A 22,022-nucleotide genomic window follows, 5' to 3' on the forward strand; every position below is an offset into this window, starting at 1 on the left:
TCTCTACCTCTACTCTATACCTCTCCCCTTTTCTCTAAGCTTCCCTGCCCCCTTCTGTCTTTTTATGTTTTTTCTCCTCTTTCTTTGATCTTTCTCTCTTTACCTCTCTCTTCCTTCTCTTTCTCTCCCTCCTTTTCTTCCTTATTTTCTCTATTTCTCTGCCTCTCCATTCTATGCTCTCTCCTTCTCTTTAGCCCCCCTGCCCACATTCTTTCTTTCTTTTTCTGTCTCTTGGTTTTCTCTTTTCTCTTTTTACCTCTCTCCCCCCTCTCTTTCTCCTTCCTTCTCTCTTCCTTTCTCCATATTTCTCTATCTCTCCATTCTTCCCTTTCTCCTTTCTATCCACTCCCCATCTCTTTTTTCTTCTTTTTATCTTCTTACTTTCTCAATCCCATTGTACTCCTTCCCTGCTCTGTTCCATTTGTCTTTGTATCCTTACTCCCACCCTCCGTCTTTCACTTTTTCTCTCTCCATCTCTCTTTCACTCCTTTTTCTCTGTAACTTTTTTTCTTTCCCACTCTCTTAGCTATCTTTCTCTCCTCCTTCTATTACTTGCTTATTCTCTTTTTTATACCTCCTCAGTTTCTTGCCCTCTTCCTTCTCTCTCTCCTCTCTCCTCACTCTCTGTCTTTCTGTTTCTCTTCCTTTCTTACCTTTCTCTCCTCATTCTTTCTGCTTTCTGTCTCTCTCTCCCTCCTTCTCTCTAGCCCCCCTGCCCACCTACTGTTTTTTTCTGTCTCTGGTTTTTTCTCCTCTTTTTCTATTCTTTCTCTCTTTACTTCTCTCCCCATACTCTTTCTCTCCCTTCTTTTCTTTCTTACTCTCTTTTTTTCTGCCTCTCAATTCTCACCTTTCTCCTTCTCTCTACCGCTTCTCCCTACTCTCTCTTTCTCTCCTCTTTCTGTCTCATTTCTCTCTCTCCTTTTTTCCTCTCTCTTTCTATCCCCCTCTTTCTTCCTACTTTATTTCTCTACTTCTCCCTTCTCTACTCTCTCTCCTCCTCTCTATCCTTACTCCTCATCTTCTATCTTTTTTTCTGTCTCTGTTTTTCTGTTCTTTTTCTCTTTACCTCTCCCTCTCCCTCCCTTTCTTTTTTCCTCCTTTCTTTTCTTCCTTACTCTCTATTTATTACTCTGCCTCTCAATTCTCACCTTTTTCTTTCTCTTTATAACCTCTTCTCACTCTTTCTTTCTGTTTCTCTCCCTTTTCTTATGATTCTCTTTTCATTCTCTCTGCTTTGTCTCTCTCCCCCTCTTTTTCTCCCTCTCTCTCTTCCTTACTCTCTATTTTTCTACATCTCCTCTCTCCAGCCCCCTTCCAGATACTGTCTTTTTCTGTCTCTCTTTTTTCTCTCCTCTTTCTCTGTTCTTTCTCTTTTTACCTGTCCCTCCCCCTTCTCTTTCTCACCCATGTAACAACACTCTTTTTTCTGCCCCTCAATTCTCACCTTTTTCCTTCTCTCAACCTCTTCTCCCCATCCTCTCATTTCTCTCCTCTTTCTGTCTCATTTCTCTCTCTCCCTCTTTCTCCTCTCTCTCTATCCCTTTCTTTCCCCCTCATTCTTTATTTCTCTGCTTCACTCTTCTCCACTCTCTCTCTTCTCTATTCCTACTCCCCGTCTTCTGTCTTTTTTCTGTCTCTCTTTGTTTTTCTCTCCTCTTTCTCTGTTTTTTCTCTCTTTACCTCTCTTCCCCTCTCTTTTTGTCCCTTCTTTTCTCCCTTACTCTATTATTCTGTCTCTCTATTCTCGTTTATCCTTCTAAGGCCTCTGCCTTTCTCTCTCTCTCATTTCTCTGTCTCCGTCTTTCTTCCCTCTATCTTTCTATCCCCCTTTTCTTCTTTTTTCTTTTCCTCTCCCTTTTCAACTCTTCTCTTCTTCTCTCTAGCCTCCATGCCCATCTTTTTTCTTTCGTCTCTGTTTTTCTCTCCCTTTCCCACTTCTTTCTCTTTTATCTCTCTCTGCTTCTTTTTCTCCCTTTTCTTTCTTACTATTTCTTTTTTCCTGCCTTTCTCCTTCTTTCTACTGCCTTTCCCCACACCCTCTTTCTCTTTCTCTCCTCTTTTTGTCTTATTTCTTTCTCTTCCTTTTCCCCTTCTTTCTATCCCCCTCTTTCTTCCTCATTCTCTCTTTATTTCTCTACTTCTCCCTTCTCCACTCTCTTTCCTTCTCTCTATCCCTCCTCCCCATCTTCTTTTTCTTTTGTGTCTCTGTTTTCTCTCCTTTTTCTCTGTTCTTTCTCTTTTCCCCTCTTCCCTCTTTTTGTCCCTTCTTTTCTTTCTCACTCTCTATTTATTATTCTGCCTTTCAATTCTTGCCTTTTCCCTTCTCTCTACCCTCTCTCCTCACTCTCTGTCTCTTTCCCTCTCTTCTTATCTTTCTCTCCTTGTTCTCTCTTCTTTCTCTCTCCCTCTTTCTTCCATGGCTCTTTCTCACTCTCCTTTTCTTCCTTATTCTTTCTTTATTTCTCTGTCTCTCCATTTTATATTGTCTCTCCTTGTCTCTATCCTCACACCCCATCGTTTGTCTCTTTTTCTCTCTTTCTCTCCCTTTTCTTCCTTACTCTATTATTCCACCTCTTGGTCCTTGCCTTTTTCCTTCTCTCTACCTCCTCTCCTTACTCGCCTGGCTTTCTCTTTCTGTCTCTCTTCCTCTCTTGTATTTCTTTACTCATTCTCTCTACTTTCTCCCTTCTCTCTCTCTCTCTCTCTCTATATAATAATATATATATGTATATAATCTGCTAGCTGTCCCTCTCTCCTTTTCTGGCCATCTCCACTCTTGATTTCTTTGTTTCCTTGTTCTCTCTCCTTTCTCTCTCTCCCTCTTTCTCATCTCTCTCCTTCTCTCTACCCTCTCTCTTCACCCTGTCTTTCTCTTTCTCTCATTTCTCTGTCTCCCTCTTTCTTCCCTTTCTCTTTCTATCCTTCCCTTTCTTCCTTTCTCTATTTCTCTTCTTCCTCCTTTTAGCTCTTCTTTTTCTTCTCTAGCTCCATGCCCCATCTTTTTGCAGCTTCTTTCTGTCTCTGTTTTTTCTCCTCTTTCATTTCTTTCTCTTTCTCTCTCCTTCTCTCTCCTTTTCTCTTTCTTGCCTTCTTTTCCTGCCTCTCAGTCTCATGTATCATTCTCTCTGCCTCCCCAAGTCCTCTCTCTCTTTCTCACTCTTTCTGTTTCTCTCTTCCACTCTTTTCCATTCTATCCCCCTCTTTCTTCTTCATTCTCTCTTTATTTCTCTGCTTCTTCCTTCTCCACTCTTTCCTTCTATCCCTCCTCCCCATCTTTTTTTGTCTGTTTTCTCCTCTTTCTCTGTTCTTTCTCTTTTCCCCTCTTCCCTCTTTTTGTCCCTTCTTTTCTTCCTTACTCTCTATTTATTATTTCTTGCTTGCTTTCAGTTCTTGCTTTCCTTCTCTCTACCCTCTCCACTCCACTCTCTGTCTGTCTTTCCCTCTCTTCTTATCTTTCTCTCCTTGTTCTCTCCTCTTTCTCTTTCCCTGCTATTTGCTGTCATTTCTCATTTTCTTCCTTGTTCTTTGTTTTCTCTGTCTCTCCGTTTTGGTCTGTCTCTCCTTGTCTGTCCCCCACACCCCACCGTCTGGCTTTTTTCAGTCTTTCTGTTTTTCTCTCTCTCCCTTCTTTTCTTCATTACTCTATCATTCCACCCCTCAGTTCTTGCCTTTTTCTTTCTTTTTACCCCCTCTTCTTACTCTCTTCTGTTTCACTTTCTGTCTCTCTCTCCCTCTCTTCTTATCTTTCTCTTCTCATTCTCTCTACTTTCTCCCTCTCTTCTTATCTTTCTCTTCTCATTCTCACCTCCTTCTCTTTTTCTCTCCCTCTCTATATCTACATTTCAACCATCCCCTCTCTCCTTTTTTCTAGCCCACCTTCCCACTCTCTCTTGTTCTCTTTGTCTTTTTCCCTCTTTATTTCCTTGTTCTCTCTCATTTCTCTCCCTCTTTTTTGTCTCTCTCTTTCTCTCTACCGCCTCTCCTTACTCTGTCTTTCTCTTTCTCTCTCCCTTTCTTCTTATCTTCTCTCTTCATTCTCTCATTTTTTCCTTCTGCCCCCCCTCTCTTTTCTTTTCTCTCCTAATATCTACCTTTCTATCATCCCATCTCTCCTTCTCTCTAGTCCCCCTCCCCACCCTTACTCTTTCTGTCTCTCTTCCTCTTTCTCCTGTCTCTTTCTCTTGTTTCTTTCCTCTTTTTCTCTTCTCTCTTTCTCTATCCCTTCCTTACTCACTCTTTCACTGCCTCTCCATTCTCCCATATGTGTCTTTCTCTTTATCCTTACTCCCACCCTCCATCTTTTACTCTTTTTCTCTCTCCATCTCTCTGTCTTTCTCTCCCTTTTCTGTACTTTTTTCTTTCCCACTCTCTGCTTCCTCTTTCTCCTCCTTATTCTCTTGTTCTTTTGCTATCTCTCAATTCTTGTCCTTCTCCTTCTAAGGCCTCTCTTCACCCTTTGTCTTTTTCTTTCTCCTTCTTTTTTCCCTCTCTCTTCCTATCCCCCTTTTCTTCTTTCCTCTGTATTTCTCTGCCTCTCTCTTTTCTACTCTCTCTTCTTCTCTCTAGCCCTGCTGCCCATCTTTTTTCTTTTTTCTGTCTCCCTTTCTGTTTTTCTTTCTTCTTTCCCATGTCTTTCTCTCTTTCCCTCTCTCCCTTCTCTTTTTCTCCTATCTTTTCTTTCTCTCTTTTTTCCTGCCTCTTAATTCTCACCTTTCCTTCTCTCTACTGCTTCTCCCCACCCTCTCTTTCTCTTCTCTTTTTGTCTCATTTCTCTCTCCCTGTTTCTCCTCTTTTTCTCATCTTCTTTCCTACTCATTCTTTATTTCTCTCCTTTTCCCTTCTCTACTCTCTCTCTCTATCCATACTCCCCATGTTCTGTCTTTTTTTGTCTGTTTTTCTCCTCTTTCTCTGTTCTTTCTCTCTTTACCTCTCTCTCCCCTTCTCTTTTTGTCCCTTCTTTTCTTCCTTACTCTCTATTATTCTGTTTCTCTATTCTCGCCTTTATCCTTCTAAGGTCTCTCTTCACCCCCTGTCATTTTCTTTCTCTCTCATTTCTCTATCTTCCTCTTTCTTCACTTTCTCTTTCTATCCCCCTTTTCTTCCTTTATCTTTATTTCTCTTCTTCTCCCTTTTCGACTCTTCTTCTCTCTAGCCCTCCTGCCTATCTTCTGTCTTGTTCTTCTGTCTCTGTGTTTTTTCTCTCCTCTTTCCCACTTCTTTCTCTCTTTAACTCTTTGCCCTTCTCTTTCTTTCCCTACTTTTTTTTTCTTACTTGTATTTTCCTGCCTCTCAATTCTCGCCTTTCTCCTTCTCTCTACTGCCTCTCCTCATCCTCTCTCTTTCTTTCTGTCTCATTTCTCTCTCTTCCTCTTTTCTTAATTCCTTCCCTATCCCCCCCTCTTTTCTTCCCCTCCATTCTCTCTTTATTTCTCTGCTTCTTCCTTCTCCACTCTTTCCTTCTATCCATCCTCCCCATCTTTTTTTGTCTGTGTTTTCTCCTCTTTCTCTTTTCCCCTCTTCCCTCTTTTTCTCCCTTCGTTTCTTCCTTACTCTCCACTTATTATTCTGCCTCTCAATTCTTGCCTTTTCCCTTCTCTCTACCCTCTCTCCTCACTCTCTGTCTGTCTCTTTCCCTCTCTTCTTATCTTTCTCTCCTTGTTCTCTCCTCTTTCTCTCTCCCTCTTTCTTCCATGGCTTTTTCTCATTCTCATTTTCTTCCTTATTCTTTATTTCTCTGTCTCTCCATTTGATACTGTCTCTCCTTGTCTCTATCCCCACACCCCACCGTCTGGCTTTTTTCAGTCTTTCTGTTTTTCTCTCTCTCCCTTCTTTTCTTCATTACTCTATCATTCCACTCTTCAGTTCTTGCCTTTTTCTTTCTTTTTACCCCCTCTTCTTACTCTCTTCTGTTTCTCTTTCTGTCTCTCTCTCTCTTATCTTTCTCTTCTCATTCTGTCTACTTTCTCCCTCCCTTCTTTTTTTCTCTCCCTCTCTATATCTACATTTCAACCATCCCCTCTCTCCTTTTTTCTAGCCCACCTTCCCACTCTCTTTCATTCTCTTTGTCTTTCTCCCTCTTTATTTCCTTGTTCTCTCTCATTTCTCTCTCTCCCTCTTTTTTGTCTTTCTCCTTCTCTCTACCTCCTATCCTTATTCTGTCTTTCTCTTTCTCTCTCCCTTTCTTATCTTTCTCTCTTCATTCTCTCATTTTCTCCTTCTGCCCCCCTCTCTTTTCCTTTCTCTCTAATCTCTACCTTTCTATCATATCATCTCTACTTCTCTCTAGCTCCCTTCTCCACACTTACTCTTTCTGTCTCTCTCCCTCTTTCTCCTGTCTCTTTCTCTTGTTTCTTTCCTCTTATTCTCTTCTCTATCTATCCCTTCCTTACTCACTCTTTTGCTGCCACTCCATTCTCCCATATGTGTCTTTCTCTTTATCCTGACTCCCACCCTTTGTCTTTTACTCTTTTTCTCTCTTCATCTCTCTGTCTTTTTCTTCTTTTTCTGTACTTTTTTTCTTTCCCACTCTCTGCTCCCTCTTTCTCTTCCTTATTCTCTTGTTCTTTTGCCACCTCTCAATTCTTGCCTTTCTCCTTCTCTCTAAGGCCTCTCCCCACCCTCTGTCTTTCTCTTTCTCTCTCATTTCTCTGTCTCCTTCTTTTTCCCTCTCTCTTCCTATCCCCCCTTTTCTTCTTTCTCTGTGTTCTCTTATTTACTACTTTTCCACTCTCTCTTCTTCTTTCTAGCCCCCCTGCCTGTCTTTTGTCTTTTTTCTATCTCCCCTTTTGTTTTTCTTTCTTCTTTCCCATTTCTTTCCCGCTTTACTTCTTTCCCCTTCTTTTCTCTCTCTCAATTCTTTCTCCTAGTTCTGCCTTTTCCGGAAGAAAGTACTGGCTTCCTATTATCTGCAAGCTGTGCCTTGGCAGTCAGACTGTGTGTGTGTGTGTGTGCGTGAGTGCATGAGTTTTCTGGCAGCTGTCCTTCCCATGTTCTCTGTCTCTCCTGCCTCCTCCAACCCCAAACTGCAGCAAACCACCCAACCCTGGATGTACTAGAAAGGCACATCCATTTGATGCCCAGTATAAGGGCCATGCACCCATTACCTTCAATGCCTCCTAGGCGAGACTGGAATGGGAGGAGATGCTGCCAGAGATCCACCCTATGGGATGAGCTTTTCCTTAGGAGTCTCTTTTTTCTTTAGTTGCAGATTTGTACAACACCCTTCTGCACCATCACCACAAAGCAAGAATATCCTTATCTAAGAAAGAAACGATCCATGAGGTATGTGAATATTTCTTCACTGCGCCACAAGAATTTTTCTCTCTGAGCATTTTGATTCATAGCATAGCAGCACGTGGGAATCATCTGAATCACACTGATACGCACTCCCTGTGGTGTGTGGCCAAAGGTCTAGATTGCTACTTTGGTGGGCAAGGGGTAGGCAGCATGGCATGGGAGCTAGGGCACTAGATGTAAAGTCTATAAGAGTGGATTCCAATCTTAACTCCATCATTTATTAGCGGTATGACCACAGGCATAGTAACAGTCTCTGAGAGCCTCAATATCAATGTCTGTAAAACGGGGGTAAGGTTACAAATCCAAACTTCATGGGGCTTCTATACTTAGTGAGTATCTCACATCATTCCAGTGCTTGGTACATGGTCGACCCTTAATCATTTCTTGTGGACTGATTGATGTGATGTTACAATTGATCACTACTTGTTTTCTTAGAATGGTTATACTCTGATCCTCAACAAATATGACTTGCATATGGAGACTCTTATATAGTTATCCCTTCCACATTGCAGTGAGTTAGGGGCAATGAGCCCCCTCGATCTGGAAAATCTGCATCAAATTTTTGGTCCCTTCTTCATTATTAAATCTGAATTATTATGGCATTACAAGATAAAATATGTTTCTGTTATATAGTACTATCCATATATTTTATGTATTTGAGTTTCTAAACTTTTTTTGTGTCATCTGCTGGCTTCCGCAAAACACCTCCAAATTCCCTTTTAATTTCTTATGCCAATCTGTGATACATCAAAACTGTGATGGGAAAGTTGCAATGTGAAAGGGATGACTGTACGTACAAAAATGCCCCAACCCCATGATTCTTCTCATTTTTTCAGCTGTACCCAGTGGTTAGCTTGCAATGTATTTTTCAGGCTCCTAGGGAGCTCTATCAGCAACACAGAGAACAAGTATGATTTGTTTGATTTAGTCTAATAAATATTTTAAAAGGCCTCTTTGACAACATTCATGTCATAGTCTAACAATGTAAGAAAGGGAGCATGGGGTGTGCACTTAGTGCTGTAAAGACCTGCTGGGCACAATGCTTAACCTCCAAGCATTCTAAGCAAATTTTTAGACCTATAAAGTTGCAGAAAAAGTGCTGACTTGCATAGGTACAGGAACTTTGCTCACTTGGGGGTTTCTTACGGCAAAGAAATTATCTAATCCCTATCCTAATGGAAAACGTTTCACCAAATCATAACACATACTTGTACTCCATGTGTTGTCCATTTTAACATTAGCAAGGCCCTGGAAATTAGATTTCAGCACATGTGTTCCATCTATTCTTTGGAAACAGAATCAAGTTTTTAACCACGTAACTCCAGTGGCTCCCTATTGGCTATCGAATGAAATACAAACTTCAGAGGTTCCCAGTGGCTGGAGACCTTTATGTCTTTTATTCCTTATTATTACCTGCCATACATTCTGGTTTTAACCAGTTTGAAGCAGAAATAGAGAATGGTGCATTTCAGGCCTGGAGGAGATGTTCTACAAATTACTTTAGCATGTCCAATGTGCTTCATTTCAGTTAAACCAGCATTTATTTGCCACCTAACTATCAAGTCCCACTGCTAGACTGGAGGTAACAAAGACAAAAACTTGCTAGTCCCTGCCCTCAATAAGCTTATATCCCATTCAGATCTTTCTCTGGGGCTCAAACTAGTTGTCCTTTCTGGAAGAGGATTTCATAATCCCTCCTCCTTGGCTTAACATTCTCTCCTTCCTCAGATTATCTTGTTTTTGCTTATTTTCATACCGTAAAATACAAATGTTTTGGGAAGGAACAGATTCACTTCTGGCTATGGATATTCAGCATCTGGCATGATGTACTGCACAGAGTAGGTGCTTAAATAATTACTGAACTGAATGTTTACTGTAGTTTATAATCTGAACCAATCAGTCCTTTGTCTAAACACAGACTATAATGTCATTGTTATCAAAAGACCTTTCTCATTATTCCTTCTCAGTCTCTTTTGCTGGATTTCCATCTATGTCCTATCAATTATTTGTGGGTGCTTTTCTTGGCTCTGCCATGGTCCCTCCCTTCTTCTCTATGCTACCTTACTTGGTGATTTCATGAGTGCTTATGGGTTCAATCATCATTTAAATGCAGGTAATTCCCAGATGTAGTGTTTCCAAATTCCCTACAGATATTAATCTTTGGGATTCAGGAACAAGAAATTGGAATTTCTGAAACTAGAAGTTATTCTGTATTTTTCATAACATTTTCTTTTTGCATTTTAAGAAATAATGGTGAATTATATTAATAGTAAATTTTGAAGGCTTTCTATAAAATGATAAAAATAATAAATGCATGGTTTATTATTGTGAACTGATATATCGTGGCAAGATTATACATTTCAATAACATGTAAATCCACCTCTACTTGATAGAGAATTTTTGACAATAGAAAACGTTAAAAGAAGGGAACATTAACAAAAATCACTTTAAATGACTAAAAATAAACTTTAAAATTCTTTTACTTGTTAGATGATTTGAATCATGATTATTTAATACTTCAACTGCTGATTGAACAGGTTTTAAGCAGTTTAACATCTTTCATATTTCCATAAGTGGCCAAGCTAGTTGATGATAAAAGTATCATTTTTTAATGTTTGCAATGATTCATGTTTTTTATGATGCAATGATTTAAAAAAAAAAAACAATGATTTAAAACATACCTGGCAATGAGTTGACTGATTTCCTTTATCTTTCTTAAAATACTGCCAACATTCTTCATGTTCTTTATTCATTATTATGGATATCTAAAAATTGCTTAATAAATAAGAAATGTAAGTTTCATAGTATGTGAAAGCACTGTATATATCCAGTAGCAAGTATTCAAACACGAAGAAAAGCTGGTGAACATTACTGGGCAACAGTCAAATATAACACAATATTCTGATCTCCTAACAACCTTAAGAGCATTACATAGAATTGAAATGGATGATTTAAGGACTTATTCTGCTCCCGAAACATTTCTGGAAATTCCACTCAGAGGTTTTGTAAAAAGTATGCTATGTGCTCAAACTAATTAATATTTACTTACTGTATTTGGAATAATGACTCACCATTAGCAGCATAAAGGTTATGAACACATATATGGGAACAGTGAAAAGCAAGACTGATGGATCAGCTTGATGATGCTTCTCTCCTGTGTTTCTACTCCAGTTCACAAACTTTTTCCTGATTTCTAGTTTATTTTGGGCTTTAGGATTTCAAAAATATATATAAATTTCTGTTGGGAAAGAAGAATCCCCACCTGGAAATACTACCCAGATGTGTATACGTCCACATACATACATATGTCCACATACATACATATAGACTTATATGTACATATTATATATATATATGTGTGTGTATATCCCTGTGTGTGTGTGTTCAGCCCCAGTGCCACATCAAGTACCTTTTGGACAGCTCAAAGTGGATGTCCCATGGACATCTAACTCAACTTGTCCCAAACTGAACTCATTATCTTGTCCTCCAATCCTTTCTTCTTGTCACCTTCCAGTTGATAGTGATTCTCCAGGTCATCCAGGCTTTCACCCTTGGTGTCCTCCCCATCCTCAGTCTCAAGTACTTCATAAAGCCGATCCACTATCAAACCTTATCCTTTCAGCTTTCATAATATCTATACCTTATGTCTCCTCCTCTCCATCCATGCAACTCCCACCCTAGTTCAGACCTCACCACCTCTCACTTGGGCTAATCTAATAGCCTTTTGCCTGGTCTCCTCTCCTCAAGTTTCTTCTTACTTCAACCCAAACTCAGCTCAGCTGCCAAAGTGATTTCTGTAAAGCAAAAATCCGGTCATGTTATTCCCTACTCCCCACCTTATTCAGGAACCTTCAGCGGCTCTGTTTCTTCAGTGATCAAATAGAAAGCCCTATGTCATTTAAAGCTCTTCCCAAGCTGGCCTTTTCCTAGCTTTCTAGTCTTTCGCTTTCCTCCCTTCCAGCCCTCAGTGATCCACTTACGCTGCCTTAGTTGCAGAGTCTCACACCAGACATCCCCTCTCCAGAATCCAGGCCTTTGCACAAGGCTGTTGCCCTCCGTGCTCGGAATGCTTTCCCTTCTCACCTCTTGGAATCCCTGGTTTCCTTCAGAATCAGGTCAAGTGTCTAAAAAGCCTTTCCTAATCCCTACTGTTTCTCCCCCTCCTCCACCTTCCTCCAATTGCCCATGAAGGAGTCACTGTATGGATACTTGTAAGGATGCGGAGTGGTCATCTCCCCCTTTGGAGCAGAAGCTCCCTGTGGGCAGGAATCGTCTCACTTCTGTCTTTCTCACCCAGCCTTCAGCGGGAGACCCGGCACATTAAGAAATGTGAGTGGACGGCCTCCGCGGGGGGAGGGGAAGGGGGAAGAAATGGAGGGAGTAGCAGCGCGTGCCGGCCCCGCCCCTCTTCTCTGAGGCATCCTGAAGGCCCGCTAAGGCCACAGCTCTCTAAGGGCATTACCACAGTAGGTCCTCTTCCCAAGTGCCCCTTTCTATTGAGCGGGAACTGAGGCTAAATGACTCGCTCCTTTTCACACACAGTTAGGAAGCGTCAGGAGCGGGACTTGAACTTAGGTACCTCGAGACTCCCAGTATTAACTCGTTGTACAAGAGCCCCTCCTCCCCTAGCTCTTCCCTCAGAGCCAACGTCCGCTCCGCCCAAGTCCCTTCCGCTGCCCCACCTCCTCGTCGCGTTCCGCCAAGCTCCGCCCCTAGAGGAGAAACATAGAAACACATGCGCACAAAACTCATGTCCATAGGGTGGGCGCTGCTCAGAGGCTGCGCACGCATCCCATTTATCATTGCATCATCGCTTCCCCTCCTCTGTGGAGAAGAAGTTCGAGAGAAATTAGTGATTTTGCTTTCCCCTCCTTCAGAGTTCCGAGCTGCCGAACTCTGGCTCCTCAGGCTCCCTCAGAACCTCGAAAATTCTGTTTCCCAGAACCCATTCTGGGAATGTTTCCCCGATCCGGGGTATTAACCGCTGCACCCGCCAATGGGACTACACTTCCCATAATCCCGAGACAGTGACCACGTTCCGATTTATCAGTCAAGTCTCTGGAAAATAGAATTCAGCCGGAAACCGATTCCGCCCGGAGGATTCTGGGAATCGTAGTCTTGTCTGTTTCCCTCTCGCCATTTGCTTATTTCCCCAGTTTAGTGGATGGTCACATCACCCTATCACACAGGGTAGTTTTGAGGCTCACCTATGTGAAAAACACCTGGTAGTAATGTAGATGTGCTCTATGAATATTTAATGTGGTCTTTTGTTCTCCCTGAGGTTTCCATGGGGGAACTGCCTTCTCCCTTCCTCTACCTCCTCATACCTTCAACCCTGCATAAAGCAGGGGGGGCTTGGGGGATTAGGGGGCACCTAAGATTCTTCCCAGAACTCAGATAAATAGAAAATGCTCAATAAATGCTAGTAGATTTGCTGATTCTTCTCCCTCCGCCCTCCAAGGACAAGCCAATCCTTGGTAACTCCTGATGCAGTGGGAGAGAAAGGCGGGGGGGGGGGGGGGGGGGGGGGGGGGGGGGGGGGGGGGGGGGGGGGTCATCTCATCCCTTCCTGGCTCACGTGGCTTCTGGGTTGGTGGAGTTCCTGCTTGACTGTGAGCCCTTTTCAGGGAGTGCTCAGAACCGCATCCATCTTTCCACTACACTATGTTATCTGCTCCTCTATCCAATAGATGGATCACAGATTTTCAACTGGAAGAGACCTTACTTTATAAAAGGGGAAGCAGACCCAAAGGTTGATTTCCATCAGATTGTAGTGCTATTTGGAGAATGCCACATAGGAGAAAAGGGAGGCAACTCAGCGAGGAGGAATGATGATGCAGACCAATGATCTGAATTTAGGAACTTGGGCCCTCCAATATCAAATCCCCACACTGTCTGTCTAGCTTAGGTATTCCTTTCCCTGACACTGAAGAGGAGCATAATTATGTGTCTATCCAAAAGGTTTCAGTGAGATTGCCAGACAAGTAGAAATGCCATCTTTAGTCCTTTTAGGGGGTTTGCAAAAGTCAGCATGCGAATAAACAGTGTGATTTATTTCCTAAACAAACCCTGGGATTTGGATAGTTCCTGTGCAGACACCTGGAAGGAAATATAAACTGAAAGAAATTAACCAGAAAGATGATTCCATGTATGTGTGTGAGGGTGAGAGGAATGTGCATGTGTATATATGCAAATAGGTAGGTGTACATATTAACATAGACATGTGTATATGTAGACATGCATATATACATGCGCACATGTAAATAGGTAGGCATATGTGGGTATGTATGTATATGTGCACCTGTGTTTATATATGGGGTGAGTGTGCACTTGTGCATATGCATACAAACCAGTCTCTATTAATACACAGAAAAGTTGACAGGAGAAAATTCCCAAGGCAAATGTTCCAAGACTCTCTCTGTCTTGGTTGTCTCTCTGCTTTCTAATTGTGTTTTCACCATAACATTATGCATATGACACCACCAAAGTACAACTGGCCACCTTTTCTCTCTTCTTTTTCTTGAAGATCTCAGGAGATTTCACAGGTTTCATTAGCATGTCTATGAAGAAGACTTCCAGATGGATATATCCAACTAAAGTTTCTCCCCTGAACATTTTTGTCAGACTCTCTATTTGTCAGACTTACCCACTCCCCCCAAACTCCCCCGTTTCCAATTTCATTTCTATCAAGGGCATAATTCTTTCAGTCATCCAGGCTCATAAGTTTGCGAGGATTTTCATCTCCTTGTTCTACCTCATGTGCATAACCAATGAGTTGTCAAATCTAGTCATTATACTATCATGTTTCCTACATCTAGTCCTTAAGGCTAAACTGAGATTGAGGTAGATGGCCACCAAGGCCTCTTTTGTGATTCTAAATCTTGATTTAATTAAGTGTTCATTTCTATACTCCAAACTCCTTCCCCCTGGATTAAGAAGTTGGCCACTTAACTGTAGACTGGGCCACTGAGAAGTACTTGTACTTGCTCTGCTGTGAGACTTCAACTGCCTGCATAGGAAGGGATACTGTGAAGGATGGCTCTGGTGGTGGTGCAGGTCTATGGTGGATATTCTACTGATTATTTGAATGTACGACGCTGACTGTGAATCCAAAGACGGTCAAGGGAAATAGACCCAATGAAACTATATCTGGGGAAGTGTCCAAGAGATCCTAAACCACAAGGTAGCCAAATGGATCTGGCACGGGATGAAAGGCCAGCGTGGGCCAAGGTGGAGGGTTTTCTTCCAGGAGATTTTATTTGTCAGAGGTCCCTGTTACAATCACATCTCTTATGACTTTGGCAGACACTAGACGGGAGGGGAAGGGAAGGGTACCAAAGGATTTGTTCCCATGAAAGCAGATGAATTTGCTACCACCGAAAACTCCATTTCCATGCCTCTTTGCAAGCAGCTAAGGAAAAATATGGTGAAAATATGATGAAGGCTCGGAGCTCCTCCCTGAGAGGCAGAGCTTGAATGGGGAGAGGCTTCCTGGTTGGGAGAAGTCCTCACTGCCCCGTCTTCTAGCTGTAGAGGCAAGTTTCATGCTGCCCTCCGGGTGAGACTGGTCTGCCCCCCAGATGTGGACCTCTGGATGAGGTGGGTCTTCCCGCCCCCCAGATGTGGACTTCTGGATGAGGTGGGTCTTCCCGCCCCCCAGATGCAGACCTTTCTTACTCTACCCACCTTCCAGGTGTGGACCTTTTTTTAGCTTTACTCTCAGGTGTACCATCCCTTGGATATCATTGGCCAGAAGTCCTGAAGGGAATTCTCTGAGATTAAAAACAAATTGTGCATTTGCCAGTGACTTTTATTTTGCTTAGCAGTGCTATTTATCACTTCAACAGCCCTCATCCATTTTGTTTCTGAAATATCTCAACAGCTGAACAACTGGCCCCTAGAACTCTATGTGAAAGACTAGGCACATAGGAGAAAAGAGGCAGAAAGAGCCAAAGTGCTCCAAGTTCACAGAAAGCAAACACCGAGCTTGGGATGGGGGGGGGGGTTGCCAGCTTCCCTTCAGGAGCGAGGTACAACAAGAAGGGGCAGCCCTGGGCTGCAGAAACTGAACTGGCTGTGGGAAGGGGGACAGGGCAGCAGCAATGCCTCAGTCTCCCTCTGAGGAAACTGCTCTGGGCAGGGGCAGTAGTTGATGCTCAGCAGAAGAAGGAGCTTTGCTCACTAGGGTCAGGGCAGCTTTAGGCTCAGAGTTGCCCTCCAACTCCCTAAGAAAACAGCCACCTGGAGCCTCTGGAGGATAGGAAGGTGAGGTGGCACGGGGCGCTGTAGCCCCTAGTCAGGATAGGTGAAGGGGAAGGTGTTGACCAACTCGCCAGATTCATTCTCAGTTTTTTTATAGACCCAACGGCGGTTGCGGCGACACTTGACCCCACATTTCTTGGAGGTGCACCGGGGGCAAGGGTAGAAGCAGCCAGGGCACTTTACATTGAGGCAGTCGCACAGGTCGACGCCATTACTGAGTAGCCTGCCTTTCCAGTCATACTTCCTCCTTTCTCTCCTCCCCCGGCCACTGCCTGTGGCCTGCACGGGGCCTGGGGCAGGGAGAGAGCTCCCACAGGCTCCCTGAGCTGCAGGTTCCTGCACATCCTCGGGTTTGGCCTCCTGGGGGCTACTCTTGCGAATATTTAGGGCCATCAACTGCTGGACCACTGTCTGGATCTGCTTCTCTCCCATCTGAAGCAGTTGGGAAGGAGCCTTTGCCTCTTCAGCGGCTGCCTCTGCAGCGGCTCCCTCTGCAGCGGCTCCCTCTGCTTCGCCAGGGGAGCTGTCCCCGAGGCCTTTGCACCCTGTACTCATTCTGGACCTCGGCCTGGCAGATCCGCCTTCGGGTCTGTCCTCTGTGTGGCTCTGAGCACAAAACAAAATGGGGGGAAAGATGTCTGCGAGCCGCGCTTCCCGGGCGCCCGCTCCGCCAAGCCAGCCCTCGAGGTGCCCGGTCAAAGCAGGCTCTGTGGAGTGGGAGCCGCGCAGCGGGAGGCCGGGGTGGCCGCCCCCTGCTCTGCCTCCCCCTGCTCTGCCTCCCCCTGCTCTGCCTCCCCCTGCTCTGCCTCCCCCTGCTTCTCAGACCCCCCCCCCCGACCCCTGGGGACCGACTCTCCCTGGGTCTGCCCATCCTCCTGCTGGCCTGACCCCCGGTCTGGGCCACCCAATCTCCTGGCCTGGGTGTCAGCAGCCAGTCCTCCCTCCTCTTCCTGACCCCCATTCTGGGCTTGCCCGCTTTCCCGCCCCAGGTCTTCTGGCACGACGGCCGGCCCGCCAGCTCACCTGCCTCCTCGGTTTTTGGAAAGCAGCGTTCCACCCACCCCTTCCACCTCAGAAGGGGACCTGACAGTACTTTCTCTGAGGTGAGGGGGGGAGGCTGGCAGGCTTTGGGACCGAGATCAGCTCCCCGGCCCCCCGAGAAGAAATCCTTGGGGTTTTGGTGCGAGAAGTTGGGGGCTGAGGATAGGGAAGTGGGGTCGATCCCCAACTTACAGAGACGGTCCCGAGTCCCCGGGGTGCTGGTTCCTCACTGTTATACTTACAGAAGAGGCCACTTGATGGGCAGGTGATGATCCGGAAAGAGGCCTCTGTGGGTGGGAAGGAGGGATGGGCCTTCACCAGGACCTAGGTGCCAAACAGAATTTTGACTCAGAAATGCAAGAATGGGAGGGGAAAGTGGGGGCAAGGAAGCAGGCTGGGCTGCTGGGGCCACGCTTCCTGCGAGTTAGTGGAGCTCTGCTGTCTGCACCCGGGCAGCCCCCCTCCACCCCCTCCCCCCGTGTGGGTCCAGACATCTCCCCCAATCGCCTGGATCCCAGTGGGGGCGCTGGTTCCGGAAGGCTGGGCACCTGGGCCCGCTCCCGGCCAGCTTTCTAAATGAGGCCATGTGAGCCGTGACTCAGACAAGTGGCAGGGACGGGCAGCAGCAGGAGCATTCCCTGCCAGGGGGTGTTCCCCACCGGGAGACGGGGCCAAATCCTGCCCCGGTCGGAGGGCCCCGCGCTGCCTAGTGGGGGCGGCGGGGATGGGGGAAGGGGGGCTCCTGAGAACACCCCTCTCCCCCGCGGGTCACCTGCTGGCCTGCCACTTGGCCTATTTCCTGCTTATCTTCCTGAGCCCCGGGATTATCGAGCTCCCCATTAATGTAACTTCTGGATCCGTGGCTCCCTCCTTCAGACCCAGCTCGGAACCCCCTCCCGCCGCCCCCCCCCCCATTGTGATTAGTTGTACTGCATCCCCACGGGCGGTGACGGCCCATGCGGCACCACCTGCTGCGGCCTCCTGGGGAGTTGTAGGGTCTGAGATTAAGCCTGGTCACTCCACATGATAGCGCTTGCACTTCAAATGGGGCGCCCCAGCTGGCCCCGCCCTGTTTGGCCCCACCCCCACCCCTCAGACACTCCTCAGCCAAGAGGTGGGGGGACGGGGACACGTATGGGTCCGCATCCACCCAGATGAGCCTCCTCCCCAAGGGCCTCAGGAGCCTTGCTGAGGTTCGCTCCCCTCCCCCCCCCTCCCCTCCCAGCCCAATGACCCCCCGCCTGCAACCCGTCCGCCATTTTCCCTCAGAGCATGGAGGTGGCCGAGACAGGGGCCCCGACTTCTTCTCCCTCAGTCTCTGTCTCTGTCTCTCCCCTCCCCTTCTTCTCCTCCACTTCTTCCACCCCTCCTCTCTCTCTCCCTTCCCCACTCAGGCCCAGGGTCCTCAGGAACTCGACACCTCAGAGACCTCTGATGACACAGGAAGCAAAAGATTGGGGCTGCTGGGCCCGCTGGGGCACCGGAAGGAGCTGGGAGAGGGAAAGGGAGGGGCAGAGGGGCTCCCATGGCGGGAAGAAGGGAGGGGGGAGGGGAGGGGGGAGGGGGACTCTCAGGGAGAGCCCCGGGTGCTGCTCTGCCCCCAGCAGGAACAAGGTGCAGTTGGGCTGGAGGAGGCCTCACATGTTGGTCTAGGAAAGCTGCCTCTGTTACAGGGCAGGAAACTGAGGCCCGGGGAGGGGAAGGGGCTTCACCTGGAGTTTAATTATCATCATCAAACCCCTTCATTGTAAAAAGCAGGAAAAGGAGGTCTAGAGTGGTCACGTGGTGACCTTAAGGTCACTCAGGCAATTACACAGAGGCAAGCAAGATGGAAATCCATTGTTGGTAATGGGGGACAGACAGAGGAACCCCGAGAAGCAGACATACTCTCTGCCGCCTGCTCTCCGCTCTCCCCCCCATCCCCCTGCCCCTTTCCACACGTAGCTACCCCCTGAGCCTGGGCCAGAAGAGGGCGCTCACCGGCCCTTCCCCAGAGAGATTCGCCCAGGACGGGCCAGCCCTCGCCTGCTCGCCCAGAAGCCCCCGCGAATGGTGCAGCCCCTTTCTAGTGGCTCTGCCCATTCTTGGACTTCTCAGCAAGCTCTCCCTGGGGGGACTCTGGCGCCAGGCACTGCACAAGGCAGCGGGACCGCTGCAGGGCGGCAACGGCTCTGCCCCTCTGGGAGCCTCCTCTTGGCGAATTACCTTCGCGGTGACGAGGGGGCGTCTGTCTGGCTACTCCTGTGGGAGCCTGAACTCAGGCCCGGTTTTAGGCTCCGTCCTGTCACCAGCACTGGTGTTGGTGACACTGGGCAGCACGCTGACCTTTCTTTGAGCCTCACTTTGCTCCCCTTTCTAGTGAGAACCCTCCTCTAAGGTAGGAGCCCTTCTGGCTGTGAAATGTCAGGATTTTTACACACAGTTTCACTTTCTCAACTGACAAAAGTGTATAATTGTGTCTCCTATTCTGTCATCCATCGATTCCATCTTTCTTTTCTATGTTCAATCAGAAAGTCCTTAAGAAGCACCTACAGTGGCTCATAATTTCTAGTGAAATTAATTTATTCCAATGAATAAAATCTAGTGTCGTCCCTGCCCCCCTTCCCTACACTCCTAGGAGTCCTGTGCACATCGCTCCCCTCTTGCCCCACAAGCAAGGAATCCCCCCTCGAAAGAGAGAAGTGAAGGTTCTGGCGGGGCTGGGAAGCCGCGCCTGCTCGGGAATCCCTCCCTGACCCGGCCCGGTCCCGAGGTCTGTTAGAGGCTCTCTCCTCTGCCAGCGCCAGGGTCCTGGGAAGTCACCGGCTGTTCCTCTGGCTCTGCTTACTTCCCTCAGAGCAGGCATGGATTACAGCCAGGGGAGGGCTGTGTCAGCAGGTTAGAGACGGATCGCCACCCTTTTCCCAATCCCCATCAAACGGCCTTCATCTCGGCCCTCCCCCCGGGGACGCCTCAGCCGCCGCAGACACCCTGGAGCATCCCTTCCCCCCTCGGCCTCAGAGACGCCCGATTCCCCCGATTCTCGGCCCACCGAGACGGGCCCCGGTTGATCTTCGCGGTTCCGGGGGACGGCCGATCGGGCTTCCGGACGTCTTTGGCCGTCGCCTCTGGCCTTCCTCTGGCCACGGGCCCTCCCTCGAGGACCTTCTCCGCTCCCCCGGCTTCACCTGCCCTTCTCTGGTCCCGCCGGGGCTCCTGGCCCTCACCCCTCCTGGCCAGCGGTTCTCAGCACATCACCACAGAGAGTTGCGTCTTCTGGCTTGGCTCTCCCTCCCCCGTTCCGAGCCTTAGCGAGCCCGAGCTCCTTTATGTCTCACTTTCCCCAGCCCGCTCATTTCCCACTCTGACTGGGACAGACCTCTCAGGTCGATCTCCTCTTCTCTACTCCTGCTGTGAGCGTGCACCTTCTCCTCGGGCTCCCCAGGGATCATTGCAGCAGCCCACTGTCTCTGGCACCCGAGGCATCTTTCGGGCCAACGCAGGACTCCCCTTCCCGGTTCTGCCGTCTCGTGGTGCTTTCGCTCTGCTCAAAGACCTTCCACGGCTCCCTATTGCCCAACGAGTCAAAGAAGCTCCACCTCCTTTCCTGGCACTCGAGACCCTCTGAATGCCCTTCCCTGCCCTACCTTGTCTCGGGCCCCAAACCGAATTCCTCTTTTTCTGGAACTCCCCACCCTGCCCTCTCCCACATCTTCTGTGCCTTCGCTTATGTTGCCCACGCCCGGACCATCCTCTCTTCTCCTCACCCTGTCCGGGCCCATTCAGACCCCAGCTCCTCCACACGATCCCCCCCTCCCCCAAATGAAAAAGCCTGCTCTGTTTGTACCGGTCGTCCAGCTCGTTCCTTCTCTCTGTCTCCAGCTACTCATTGGGTAGCATTTTCAACATGACACTTAGCTCTGGGAATTACCCCAGGAAAGTCAGACTTGCGGTGGAAAGCCCGATGGCATTGGCAGAGGGACCCCAAGTTCTCCCGAGGTGTCCCACCCGAACGCACATTTCCTGCTTTGTCGGAAGGCTTCGGCATCCCCCACGGGGGCGAAAGCGGGAGTGAAGGCGATTCATAGGAACGATTTCCGTGGACTTTCTGCCTTTACGGCGTCTGGGCCGGCAGCGAATGATGGCGATCTGAGCAGGGCAGACCAGACTAAACAAAAGCCCGGTAGCAAAAGAGCCGTCGGCTTCTCTGTGTCGGGGCTTTAGACGTGGCCCGGTTCCGAGTGAAACCACAAGGCCTAAGTGCCAAAGGCGGCGAGCCACGGAGGCCAAAGTAACCGAGGTGGCCCGGCGCGGTGACGTGACCCCTCGGCGGCCCGGGCGACCCTGTGAGACTGGGCCTTGTGCAGTCAACAGGCCCGGGGTGGGTTGAGAAATCCCCATGGACTGCTGCTCCAAGTGCCCACGGCCCAGCACGGACACAGGTCACGGTGGCCTGGGACTAGGCAACCTTTTGTGCCACGATAGCAGGAGGGCAGACCGAGGGAGAGCAGAGAGGGCAGAAAGGCCGAGGGGCTTTAGAGCAAAGGAGGGGATCGGATCGCTGAGCGAGGCCGATTCAGTGATCGTGTGGCCAGTCATCAGGCTGGGAGGGGCAGCTCTCTGGCCCGCTGGAGGGCAACGGGAGGGAGAGAAAGAAGGCCCCGTCCCTGCCCCCGAAGGCCTCCTGACCCTGTGGGGCTGGGGACAGGGAGGGGTCTGTACATATATATGTATACACACATCTACCTGGAGTATAAACACAGATGTGTGTATACATATATGTGCGCACACACACATTATATATATATTTTGTTGGGTGGTGATATATGTTGTATAGTGGGTGTGTGGTGTGTGCATGTGCATGTGTGTGTGTGTGTGTGTTGGCCCAGAGCGAACAGCAGGGATGCTCCAGGAGGTGGACTGTCCTAGGGTATGGGTCGGCTTGTGGCATTAATTGGGGAAGGTGGGTGGATATCAGGTCCATTGTCTGGGGGTGGGCACTACTGGAGTGCCACCTCAGTTGTTAAGCCAGGGCCCTAGCTGTCCCCCACCCAGTCGGGAGCGACCAGAGCTGCGGACGCCAAAGCTGTCGGGAGGCTTCTCCTGGCCGCCATCGCACCTATCTCTGTGCTGCTGCCTCCGCCTTCCCCTCTGATTTCCTCCCACATTCACTGTCCAACATTCACTTGGATGAGAGAAAATCTGCCCGAAGTAAAAACTGATCGTCCTTAATCGGTGACTCGTCTGGCTCCGGCGAAGGCCTCCGAGTCACGGCAGTGGATTGCGACGGCTGCGTACCAGAAGAGATCAGAGGGATCGGAGGAGCTCCCCTTTCTCTCGGATTTCTGCAGCCTCCATCCAGGGTCCTCATTAACACAGACGCTGCTCCCCCCTTTCCAAAGAATCACGGACTCTGAGAAGCGAAAGGGCCACGTGGCCTA

The 22,022-nt window shown here is 47.9% G+C and overlaps 1 protein-coding gene and 1 pseudogene across 1 annotated transcript in view; one reads left to right on the top strand and one right to left on the bottom strand.

The window, feature by feature from the left end:
* LOC116420190 (ARL14 effector protein-like) overlaps positions 1-22,022 on the top strand; it is an 81,574-nt gene that overhangs the window by 4,661 nt on the left and 54,891 nt on the right. Inside the window, exon 2 of the mRNA XM_031944415.1 lies at positions 7,205-7,284. The gene's annotated coding sequence lies outside the window, so the exon portion shown is untranslated. The remainder of the gene's footprint in view (positions 1-7,204; positions 7,285-22,022) is intronic.
* On the bottom strand, positions 15,070-16,930 carry LOC116420192 (annotated as a pseudogene).

The sequence above is a fragment of the Sarcophilus harrisii genome, chromosome X (assembly GCF_902635505.1).
Source record: "Sarcophilus harrisii chromosome X, mSarHar1.11, whole genome shotgun sequence".
In the NCBI taxonomy this organism is placed as follows: domain Eukaryota; kingdom Metazoa; phylum Chordata; class Mammalia; order Dasyuromorphia; family Dasyuridae; genus Sarcophilus; species Sarcophilus harrisii.